The following is a 13,618-nucleotide window of genomic DNA, read 5'->3' on the forward strand; positions in this document are numbered from 1 at the left end:
GATGTATCAGGCTCCCTTTTCGTGGACGATTTTACCATCTATTGCAGCGCGCAGTGTACACGTGTCCTGGAGCGCTGTCTTCAGCGTTCTCTTGACCGTCTTTACTCCTGGAGTGTCGCCAATGGCTTCCGTTTTTCTGCCGAGAAGACGGTCTGTATTAACTTCTGGCGCTACAAAGAGTTTCTCCCACCGTCCTTACGACTCGGTCCCGTTGCTCTCCCAATCGTGGAGACAACCAAATTTTTAGGCCTTACATTTGACAGGAAACTTAGCTGGTCTCCACATGTGTCATATTTGGCCGCCCGTTGTACCCGTTCTTTAAATGTCCTCCGTGTTCTCAGTGGTATGTCTTGGGGAGCAGATCGAACCGTCCTACTTCGTCTATATCGGTCGATCGTCCGCTCCAAGCTGGATTATGGGAGCTTCGTATACTCCTCTGCACGGCCATCCATCTTACGCCGCCTCAACTCCATACAACATCGGGGTTTACGACTTGCGATCGGAGCATTTTATACCAGTCCCGTAGAGAGTCTTCATGCTGACGCTGGCGAATTGCCACTCACCTACCGGCGCGATATACTGCTTTGTCGGTATGCCTGTCGGCTACTGTCAATGCCCGACCATCCGTCTTATCGTTCCTTTTTTGACGACTCTCTTGACCGTCAATACGGGTTGTATGTCTCTGCCCTGCTACCCCCTGGAGTTCGCTTTCGTCACCTCCTTCAACACCTTAATTTTTCACTCCCTGCAACCTATCGAGTGGGCGAGAGCCGCACGCCACCTTGGCTCCAGGCTCAGGTCCGCGTTCACCTTGACCTCAGCTCGCTCCCAAAAGAGGTCACCCCCGGTTCGGTCTACCACTCCCGTTTTTTGGAACTTCGTTCGAAGTTCATCAACATGACTTTCATTTATACAGATGGCTCTAAGACCAATGACGGGGTCGGGTGTTCCTTTATTGTCGGGGCACAAAGTTTCAAATACCGGCTCCATGGCCATTGTTCGGTCTTCACAGCTGAGCTCTTTGCCCTCTACCAGGCTGTTCTTTACATCTGCTGCCACCGACATTCTGCTTATGTCATCTGCTCAGATTCCCTGAGCGCCATCCAGAGCCTCAGTGATCCGTACCTGGTTCACCCTTTCGTACACCGGATCCAACGCTCTCTTCAGCAGCTGGTGGACATAGGTTCTCCAGTTAGCTTTATGTGGGTTCCTGGCCATGTCGGTATCCCTGGGAACGAAGCTGCAGATGCCGCGGCCAAGGCTGCGGTCCTCCAGCCTCGGACAGCTTCTTGTTGTGTCCCTTCGTCCGATTTTAGCAGGGTCATTTGTCGGCGCATCTTATCGCTGTGGCATGCCGATTGGGCTGCACTTACCGACAACAAGCTTCGGGCCTTAAAACCTATTCCCGTGGCTTGGACGTCTTCCTCACGCCCTTCTCGGCGGGAGGAGGTCGTTTTAGCCCGGTTAAGAATTGGACACTGCCGGTTCAGCCATCGCCATCTGCTGACGGCTGCGCCGGCGCCGTTCTGCCCATGTGGGCACTTGCTGACGGTTAGACACATTTTAATGTCCTGTCCAGATCTTAACACACTGCGCCTCGATCTTAACCTGCCAAATACTTTCGATGCCATTTTAGCTGATGACCCACGAGCAGCTGCTCGTGTTCTTCGTTTTATCAATTTGACAAACCTCGCTAAGGACATTTGATGATGCTGTTTTTTAATCCTATGCCCGTCAGTCTGTCTTTTATCGTGTTTTCCCTTTTAGTTGTTGTGGTCAACTTGTGCCTCGCGGTGCATTCTTAGAGTAGTCAGGGCGCTAATGACCATTGAAGTTGTGCGCCCTAAAAAAAAAAAAAAAAAACTGCCAAGTGCTCAGAAAACTTGAGACTATGAATTGTTAACAGAGAATAAAGATTTCATATTCCTTCTTCTAATTATCTTGCATGATGATTGTAGTGGTGGTATAACGCAATTACAACTCTCAAAATTAATGGCAGTAGGGACCAACAGCACTGTGGATTAAAAATGAGAAAGAATTGCAATTAGAGTCTGGAACTGAAGTGTGTATTGTTTTATAACATAAATACATTTGCAAGCATCTCATCATATGGCAGAGAGATGCTGACAAATGTGCTGAGCAAATATTTTTTGTGAAATTTAAGATTGGGACCTACATGGTCAGTCATCAGACTGTCACTGTTTCCAACAAACAGCAAGATTTTCTGTTTAACATCAAACATAATTTAATGGCCACCAGACAGTATTAGGAAAAGAAAAAAAAAGTGTCACAACTTGCTGCACCACAGTTGTATTGAGCTTACTTAGGTATGCAAGGCACTGTCTGAGACAATTTTTAACTTCCTGACTGCTTGCGAAAACACAGTCATTTACATTCCTCAAATGAAAATACTTCTATTTGATGAATATCAATAGGCTTCAGATAACCCACTGAGCGCATGAGGTCAGAAGCAGATTGACAATATTAAATGCATTCCAGTACGTTTTGTAAGACTGGATCATTCAGCACGACCTGCAAACCCAATGCCTCTGAGGTGAAACTGGTCATCATTCTTCATGATGCATCAAGCATACGAGATGGGCTCCAATCCACTTTTGTCTGAATTCGATAGTGTTGCTTATGAGCTGCTCATGACACTTGAAAAACTGTCATTGAACAACAAGGTCTTTTATTAATTGTGCAGAGGGTTTTCTTTTAGATTTGAATGTGGCAAATATTGACTTTTATGCAAATATTGGAGTAAAAGCTCACCTTGCCTCCTTAAAAGGCCCAAAATTATTTTAAATAAAACTGTTTTAAAATTAAAATTAAATTTCATTGTTTTCATCTGTGTCTGACACTAAATTAAGTAAGCACTATGGCGTGATTCCGTATCAATTCAGTGCAGCACTCAACCTGAACCTCTCAGATTTCTTTCACGTTTGGTGCATTCAATGATCCAGATAAGAGACAGAAAACTACCAATTTGCAGAGATATATGAGAGTTGTGAACGAAGTTACAGGTATCTGTCCCAACATAAATGGCTGTAATTCTGGTTCTAGTCCAGATACAGCAATGAAACTTGTATCACTGAAAAGCTAATGAGCAGAGCTTTATGTTGATAAGCAATATGGCGGGTTTCTAAGAATCGCCACATTCAAGGTTAATTGACCTTAACCTTTAACCTTGACTATCTTAAAATATCCCACCTTCAGTTTTTTTAAATATGTTGTATTGCCCTAATAAACTAATATAAACATCGTAAATATCAAGAGCGCACACCACAGGCATTACTAACAAAATGTAGTAAGAAACTGGATATCCAATTTTTTCCCGAACAGCACATAATAGCTGTCACTATTATTCTGACAAATTGGTGAAAATTTTTTGTTGTGAACAGCCAATCATAGAGACTTTTATTTCAACCAATGACCATTAGCTTTTTTGACGTGTATGGCTTGTTTACACAAACTGCAGCATGTATATGCTGTGAAATAGTATATAGTAAGAGTTTGTATACAGTGGATTTCAAGTCAAAAGTGTATTGTTAGAGTCCATTTAAAGGAGGAGGTCAAGCAAGAGTACAGAATAATTTGAGGAATGTTCAGGAGTGTATGGTAAACAAGCGTACTAATATATTACAAGCGTACTAATATATTACAAGTGTACTAATATATTGCAAGGTGGAAAAATTAGCAGCAAATGTAGAAAACAAATATCACAAAATCCATTAAACCCTGCAGGTGTTGGCTCAGCTGTGCTTGGTACTTCCAGAGATGATGTTGAGTGAAGGTGAAATAGCATCAAATCTGGCACTGGATTCTTTAAATACTAGTTTTCAGATTTTAAGTGAATCTCCTGTGGACCGAGTGAGGTGGCGCAGTGGTTATCACACTGGACTCACATTTGGGATAAAGGCAGTTCAAACCCGAGCACAGGCATCCTGATTTAGGTTTTCCGCTATTTCCCTAAATAGCTTCAGGCAAGTGCCGGGATGGTTCCTTTGAAAGGGCACAGCCGACTTCCTTTCCTAATCCAATGGAACAATGACCTCGCTGTTTGCTCCCATCCCCCAAATCAACCAACCAGTCTCCTATGGAAAAAAAGGAGACATTAGTGTGAAAAAAAGTATCTAAAGCAAAAATTGGAAAAGGTTGCTTCAGTGTTGGAGTTTGCTTACGTGGCACAAATGGTAAAAGAAAAGTGTGAAAACACTGGAAGAAGAGAAATCGTAGCTCAGCTGAAAGATAAGTTTCACAATACATAATGTATGTGTGACAAAATATAAATTTTGACAGCACGTCCAAAGAAACCATAAAAGAATTTTCCATTTCAGATTACTTGTACAAAGAGCAAAACAGAAGCAGAACATGCTATATTAAGTGACACCAAATCGCAAGACAAGACATTGTGAGAACACTGTTCAACATGTACATGATTTTTTACTGTTATCATAATGAGTTGTGTGATGCTGGGAAGAAAAGGCCGTGTTTCTTTGGAAGGAAAATAGGAGTGAGGTGCATAAGCAGAAGCAGCTAGTTACACAATCTTAAGGTACTGTATGCGTATTTCAAAGGTACACACCCAGATGTAAATATTGGCTACTCAAAATGTGAGTTAAGGCCAAATCACTTGTTCATGCTTATGCCAGTGTGGCCTGTGCCTAGTGATGGTTTCTTCAGCTACAAGATGCAATCAAATTGCACAGAGCTATTGCTGATTGACTGTCACCACAAAAGACTGCTTTTGGAATTGAAATTAGCTGCAGGACAGTGCAAATCCAGTCCCAACGACCAAAATTTATGCGCCCGAGTTGTTCATGTTAGGAGTAATCGCAGCAATCTATGTGCAATGGAAGAGCCTTACCCCCGGAGAAACCACCTTCATGATCACAGTCATGCTGCTTGTGTGTGTGTGTCCTATCACCAGAATTCTAAGTTAATAGCTGAAGGGCATACATTGATAATTAAGCATTAAGAACACACATTACCATCATGAAAGCACTGTGTAGTATTCATTACATGCAGTCCTGTACTTCCAACATGTTTCATAGAGGGATGTCACTATTGTGCAAATTTGACAAGACTGACTGATTATCTGTTTGGTGTGAACTGCACTGACAAATTACATACATGTGCTGGTTAACTACAAGCAAGGTAGTTCTAGAGATTTAAACAAAATCAGCAGATGATTTCATCAAGTTTACAACAGTTTCTACCACACACATACTGCCCAGCTGCAGTCCCAGACCTTTAAAATCACTAATGAAGAACTCAAAGTAAATGAGTATCTTGTTGTTTGTGATTTTGTACGGAATTACTCCTTCACCATTCAGGATGAGGTACAATGAATTCACATGTTACAATTCATCCATTTGTAGCTTACTACTGAGAAGCAAATACTAACGAAATACAACATGTCATATCCGACTGCCTTCAGTATGCTAAAGTGTGTGTATATTCTTTCCAGCACAATTTCATAAATTTCTTTAAATGTCTTTTCCCCAACTGCAAAGCACATTTACTGCCTTTCAGATGGATGTGCTGCCCATTACAAAGGAAGAAAAAAAATCATTAATCTGTCCTACCATCATGAAGATTTTGAATGGTTTCTTTTTTTTCCCCCTACAGCACATAGTAAAGGACTTTGTGATGAGCTTGCAGGGGCTGTAAAGAGATTAGCCACAGTTGCTAGTTTCAGTGGTGCAAATAAAATATTCTTCAAACGCATTTGAGTACACCAGTATCTCATCATGATTAAGACACTGCCAAGCTGAAGCAACATTTCGAGAATACAAGTAAGGTTCGCACCCATAAACTTAATTGTATAATGCCAATAGCGAACGTATAGTAAAACCAAAGACATATTCTGCTTCCATAGTGAGCAGAGAAGAGTCAGTGATTGCTATGTAGAAATAAATAATGTTGACAGACATTGTGGATTTGTTGTCTATGTGTATGACTGTCATTGGTGAGTTGCATCTGTTTTACAAACTTATGAAGGAACAGATTAAGTACAGGCCAGCATCTTGCATCCACATGGACTATCTGCATCATTTGTGTATCCTGCCGTACCAGACACTTATGTCATCAGAAGATGTGACACTATCACATGACTAGATCTGGTGACCCCAACTGGAAGGATATACTGTCTCCATCCATCAGAACTGGTGAACATCAATAATTTAATTGGAGACTTGTGAAATGATTGTAAGGGCTTTTTATTGCCTTTTCATTGAAGCTACACTGTAAATGGTTCATGATACCACTACAATAATATAAACCATATTTTTGTTCAACATTACTTATGGAATGTATTTTTTAATCGTATTTATCTGCTACCGTCTGCATTTTTATAGCATAATGATGCTGACAAAATAAATTTTTGGTCATGATGTCTTTGCGAAAAATGTGAAAATTGTTTTATTCACCTTATAATGTACAGACCCCCCCCCCCCCCCCCCCCCATGAGCCATGGACCTTGCTGTTGGTGGGGAGGCTTGTGTGCCTCAGCGGTACAGATGGCCGTACTGAAGGTGCAACCACAACAGAAGGGTATCTGTTGAGAGGTCAGACAAACATGTGGTTCCTTAAGAGGGACAGCAGCCTTTTCAGTAGTTGCAAGGGCAACAGTGTGGATGATTGACTGATCTGGCCTTGTACCACTAACCAAAACGGCCCTCCTGTGCTGGTACTGCGAACAGCTGAAAGCAAGGGGAAACTACAGCCGTAACTTTTCCCGAGGGCATGCAGCTTTCCTTTATGGTTAAATGATGGCATCCTCTTGGGTAAAATAGTCCCCCATTCGGATCTCCGGGCGGGGACTACTCAAGAGGACATCGTTACCAGGAGAAAGAAAACTGGCATTCTACGGATCGGAGCATTGAATGTCAGATCCGTTAATTGGGCAGGAAGGTTAGAAAATTTAAAAAGGGAAATGGATAGGTTAAAGTTAGATATAGTGTGAATTAGTGAAGTTCACTGGCAGGAGGAATAAGACTTTTGGTCAGATGAATTTAGGGTTATAAATACAAAATCAAATAGGAGTAATGCAGAAGTAGGTTTAATAATGAATTAAAAAATAGGAGTGTGGGTAAGCTACTACAAACAGCATAGTGAACGCATTATTGTGGCCAAGATAGACACGAAGCCTACACCTACTACAGTAGTACAAGTTAATATGCAACTAGCTCTGCAGATGATGAAGAAATTGATGAAATGTATGATGAGATAAAAGAAATGATTCAGGTAGTGAAGGGAGACGAAAATTTAATAGTCATGGGTGACTGGAATTCGAGATTAGGGAAAGTGAGAGAAGGAAAAATAGTAGGTGAATATGAATATGGATTGGGGGTAAGAAATGAAAGAGGAAGCCATCTGGTAGAATTTTGAACAGAGCATAACTTAATCATAGCTAACACTTCGTTCAAGAATCATACATGGAAGAATCCTGGAGATACTAGAATGTATCAGATAGATTATATAATGGTAGGACAGAGATTTAGGAACCAGGTTTTAAACTGTAAGACATTTCCAGGGGCAGATGTGGACTCTGACCACAATCTATTGGTTATGAGCTGTAGATTAAAACTGAAGAAACTGCAAAAAGGTGGGAATTTAAGGAGATGGGACCTCGACAAACTGACTAAACTAGAGGTCGTACAGAGTTTCAGGGAGAGCATAAGGGAACAATTGACAGGAATGGGGGAAAGAAATACAGTAGAAGAAGAATGGGTAGCTCTGAGGGATGAAGTAGTGAAGGCAGCAGAGGATCAAGTAGGTGAAAAGGCGAGGGCTAGTAGAAATCCTTGGGTAACAGAAGAAATATTGAGTTTAATTGATGAAAGGAGAAAATATAAAAATGCAGTAAATGACGCAGGCAAAAAGGAATACAAACATCTCAAAAATGAGATCAACAGGAAGTGCAAAATAGCTAAGCAGGGATGGCTAGAGGACAAATGTAAGGATGTAGAGGCGTATATCACTAGGGGTAAAATAGATACTGACTACAGGAAAATTAAAGACACCTTTGGAGAAAAGAGAACCACTTGTATGAGTATCAAGAGCTCAGATGTAAACCCAGTTCTAAGCAAAGAAGGGAAAGCAGTAAGGTGGAAGGAGTATATAGAGGGTCTATACAAGAGCCATGTACTTGAGGACAATATTATGGAAATGGAAGAGGATGTAGATGAAGATGAAATGGGAGATACGATACTGCATGAAGAGTTTGACAGAGCACTAAAAGACCTGAGTCGAAACAAGGCCCCGGGAGTTGGCAACATTCCATTAGAAGTACTTAACGGCCTAGCGAGAGCCAGTCCTGACAAAACTCTACCATCTGGTGAGCAAGATGTGTGAGACAGGCGAAATACCCTCAGACTTCAAGAAGAATATAATAATTCCAATCCCGAAGAAAGCAGGTGTGGACAGATGTGAAAATTACCAAACTATCAGTTTAATAAGTCGCAGATGCAAAATACTAACACGAATTCTTTACAGACGAATGGAAAAACTGGTAGAAGCCGACCTCAGGAAGATCAGTTTGGATTCCGTAGAAATATTGGAACACGTGAGGCAATACTGGCACTACGACTTACCTTAGAAGCTAGATTAACGAAAGGCAAACCTACGTTTCTAGCATTTGTAGACGTACTTTTGACAATGTTGACTGGAATAATCTATTTCAAATTCTAAAGGCGGCAGGGGTAAAATACAGTGAGAGAAAGGCTATTTACAATTTGTACAGAAACCAGATGGCAGTTATTGGAGTCGAGGGACATGAAAGGGAAGCAGTGGTTGGTAAGGGAGCGAGACAGGGTAGTAGCCTCTCCCCGATGTTATTCAATCTGTATATTGAGCTAGCAGTAAAGGAAACAATAGAAAAATTCGGAGTAGGTATTAAAATTCACGGAGAAAAAATAAAAACTTTGAGGTTCACCAATGACATTGTAATTCTGTCAGAGACAGCAAAGGACTTGGAAGAGCAGTTGAACGGAATGGATAATGTCTTGAAAAGAGGGTATAAGATGAACATCAACAAAAGCAAAACGAGGATAATGGAATGTAGTCGAATTAAGTCGGGTGATGCTGAGGGAATTAGATTAGGGAATGAGACACTTAAAGTAGTAAAGGAGTTTTGCTATTTGGGGAGCAAAATAACTGATAATGGTCGAAGTAGAGAGGATATAAAATGTAGACTGGCAAAGACAAGGAAAGTGTTTCTGGAGAAGAGAAATTTGTTAATATCGAGTATAGATTTAAGTGTCAGGAAGTCATTTCTGAAAGTATTTGTATGGAAGTGAATCATGGACGATAAATAGTTTGGACAAGAAGAGAATAGAAGCTTTCGAAATGTGGTGCTACAGAAGAATGCTGAAAATTACATGGGTATATCACATAACTAATGAGGAGATATTGAATAGAATTGGGGAGAAGAGGAGTTTGTGCCACAACTTGACAAGAAGAAGGGACCGGTTGGTAGGACATGTTCTGAGGCATCAAGCAATCACAAATTTAGCATTAGAGGGCAGCGTGGAGGGTAAAAATCGTAGAGGGAGACCAAGAGACGAATACACCAAGCAGATTCAGAAGGATGTTGGCTGCAGTAAGTACTGGGAGATGAAGAGGCTTGCACAGGATAGAGTAGCATGGAGAGCTGCATCAAACCAGTCTCAGGACTGAAAACCACAACAACTATGTACAGAACTTCAGAATATAAGTCTGATTTGCAGGAGACAGGCGGGGTTACATTGTACTCAATTGAAAATTTAGTCGGACTTACAGTATTACTTGTCAAAGAATTTACTCATTTATTTGGTGTGCCATCTTTATATTTACCATGTTTATAGTAGCCTGTAGGAGTGATGCAACATGTTATTTCAAAGAAACTGAAGGTGGGGTATTTTGAGATTTAAGGTCAATGACCTTGAAAGTGAAAATTCTTAGAAACCCACCATGTTGCATATAAGTGCAAAGGTCTACTCATTAGCTGTCCAATAATACAAGTTTTACTGCTGTATCTGAATTAGAAGCAGAATTATAGTCATTTATACTGAGTCACACATACGAATTTCCGAACTTTACAGACCTGTAATTTTCTTCACAACTGTCACATACCTCTGCACATTGGTGGTTTTCCATCTCTTATTTGGCTCATTGTGTGCACGAAATTTGAAAGAAATCTGAGATGGTCAGGTTGAAAATGTTACTTTTCTGCATTGAATTGACATTAATTAATCTATGATTTTGTTGTAGCATAATTCAGCGCCTCAGAGTGTCGTCATGTCCTTGGTTGCTTAATCGTCTTCCAAAATATGTCTTTAGCTTTAAAAATTCAAAAGAATGTTCCATATCAGTAAGCTGTGTATGGTGCTGCAGCAGACGAGGCCTCAATGAGAAAAGAAATATTTCGTCTGCTAGGATTCCCTCAGTGCCTTAAGACGACAAAAGTACCCAGTGGAAAAAAAATAGGCTACTGTTATTCTGTCCTCCTCCAGCAACAGGAGGAGAGGTTTGCATTATTCTGCTGGTTAGCAATACACAGCATAGTTCCTTCAAGCCTCAAAACAGACCCATGTTTTAACAGACATTGTTCCATACTTAAGTGCTGGAGTCTGCAATGAGTGTTGCTTATTGTGTATGGACACACTTAACAGAGCTGTCTAGTAATGTTCCTACTACAGAAATCACTATCAGAAGTTCATTGCTTGGCTTACATTGGAAAGCACTCAAGTGTACATAGTTTAAAAACACAGTCTGCTACCCAGGTCACTTTGAACAGTGCATATGTGTGAACTTGCCTGAGTAAGTGGCAGTGCATGACTCATACTAAATTCTCGTGATAGTACTTTGTAAATTAGCGTTCAGATCTGTCAGCAACCCACCAGGTTTTTGGGCAAAAATTTTGAGGCAGGGTTGAGAATCCACTCATACCACATCATCATCAACATGTACTATTACAGACTCTTTAGCAGAAGAATTGAAGAGCTTGTTTCTAAACTGCTGTTATCTCCAGCTGAGACCAATACTAGTACCAACATATTGCCTAGAGATTTTTCTATCACACTACCCTCTTTTTTTTTTGGGGGGGGTGGGGGTTTATAACATTTAAAATAGTATCAGAAAATCAGTGTCATATCCAAAGTTAGATATAAGGGGTGGATATGGAAAAACTGCAAGAAAAACATGCTTGAACAAAAGTGCAGATGCTAGCCTAGCCTGCAGGTTGTGCTGTTATATTTGACCACAAATGGCACCTGTGTAAGATCCTCAATTCATAGATTCAAAGATTAGCACATTGTTAGCGTTCATGTGGTGGGTGCTTCAGAAACAAAGGTAGCTGAAGTGTTTGGTGTTTCGAAGAGACACAGTATCAAAACTTTATGCTGCATACAGAGAAAGCGAAAAAACGTCATATGCTAGGTCACAACATGGATGAAAGTGTGTGTTGGGTGATCACAATGAATGGTCATTGAAGAGGATTATAACAAAAAAAAAGATGACAGCTGCAAAAATCAGAGCAGAACAGAAAGTCGCACTCGCGATCCGTGTCAGTATCAGAGAGAGCTGTATTCCAAAATCACTCATCAGTAATGCAAATGCCTCTAACAGCAAAAATGTAGTGCCAGAGCCATAAAACCTGGACTATGAAGCAACTCAAATGACTCTTCTATCACATTGTTTCCAACATCTGGCCAAGTTTACATCCCAAGAGTGAAACATGGCGTGGGTTTGGTGAAGATTTGGGCAGCAATATCATGGTATTCCGTGACCCTGTGGTTATTCTGCAAGGTCACATAACTTAGTATATTTTGGCTGATCAGGTCCAGCTCATGGTACAATGTTTGTTACCCAATAGTGGTGCTATGTTCCAAGACAACAGGGTACTATTCACACAGCTTGCATTGTCCAGGCCTGGTTTTGTGAGCTTGAAGATGAATTGTCACATCTCTCCTGGCCACCGCAGTAACGAGATCTCAAATATTAATGGGACTTTGTGATGTACTTTGGACTGAAGAGTGCATGATAGCTATCCACCTCAATCATTATTGCCTGACATGGCCACTATTTTGCAGGAATAATGATATAAGATTCCCTTGGAAACCATTTCCAGATGATTGGAAGCTGTTTTGCATGCCAACAGGTTTCCTGTGCTGCATTAGGCATGATAATTTATTATGTTTGTGATGTTTCCATTTTTTTTTTTATCCTCCCTGTGTGTCTCCTGCCAGTGTTTAATGCTAATCTGTTGCATTTCTTCACAGTCAATACAAACATTTCTCTAGATCATGAGCTTTGTATAATATAGAGACCATACACTTCATTGTTGACTGCATGGGTGACTGGTAGACAAGAAGCCAGTATTGATTTTTTAAGTTGTGTGCAGATTTTGTTTGATTGTGTGTAAATTGGCTTCATATTAAAGAATGGAAACTCCAGGTTGGAATATCAACAATATTAGGAAAAGGATAGATTGCTACTCACTGTAAAGATGAGTTGCAGACAAGCAAGTGGAAAGACAGCTACACATTGTAGCTTTTAGACAAAGCCTTCTTCAACTAAGAAAACACACACACATTCATACAGGCAAGCACATCTCATGGACTGGAGATGCTAGTGATAGCAGTATGTACGCATGAGGGGGTGTGTGTGTGTGTGTGTGTGTGTGTGTGTGTGTGTGTGTGTGAACAGACTTTTCATTGTGGTCTGTCTGCATCTCAATGAGTCATCTTTATGGTTAGTAGCAATCTATCCTTTACCTTATAGTGTTAGCTAGATATTAAGAAGGAAAAAAAGTATATCTGCTCCATATAAGAAGTCATTTGGTCCACCAGAATAAAGATTCGGTGTGGCATTTTGTAATAGTGAGAGTCATCAACCTCCACTAGCTTGTAAACACCACGATTGGACAGTGTCAGGTAGCAAAATTGCAGTCAGAAGATTACCAATGCTCTTATAAAATGTTTACTTTCGTACATATATACCTGAGGAGAATGTTTTTAATAACCATGCTATTCCAGTACCGAAAATTGGAAGAAAGTGGGAGGAACAATAATCAGCAAATATGCTGAGTGGATAACATTAAAGCATTTTCTTCTACCTTTTATAACACATTTACAGTTGATTCAAAGTAAATGCAAGATATAGCTGCAAGTCAGCTTTCAAATGTTTGTACAAGAGGAGAGAAGAGGCATCACATATATAAACCAATGGATTGAATGAATAAAGATAATAATATAGGAACATATTGAGATTCAGAGTTCCAAATGTGTGTTAGAAAATTATGGGAAAATAGATGATCTGGCATATTAATAATATATAAAATATTTAATGACAATTTTTATTTTTATTGTCAGCATTACTGCTCTTCGAGAGACTGGCACAAACATTTTTTTCTAATGTATCAGATATTTTCCATCTAAATTCAGTTGCAACAAATATAATAATGTTTTATTGTAATGTAATATATTATTTGAAGTCAGTTTTACTTTATTTTCAACTGACACACAGAAACTACTTATCTCAGAGCTTAGCAACAGGGCAATGTGGCAAATGTTTCTGAAATATTACAAGAACGACGACACAGTGACAGGTTCATAGTGTCATCTCTGCTATGAAG

Source organism: Schistocerca piceifrons, chromosome 5, assembly GCF_021461385.2.
Source record: "Schistocerca piceifrons isolate TAMUIC-IGC-003096 chromosome 5, iqSchPice1.1, whole genome shotgun sequence".
NCBI classification, from domain to species: domain Eukaryota; kingdom Metazoa; phylum Arthropoda; class Insecta; order Orthoptera; family Acrididae; genus Schistocerca; species Schistocerca piceifrons.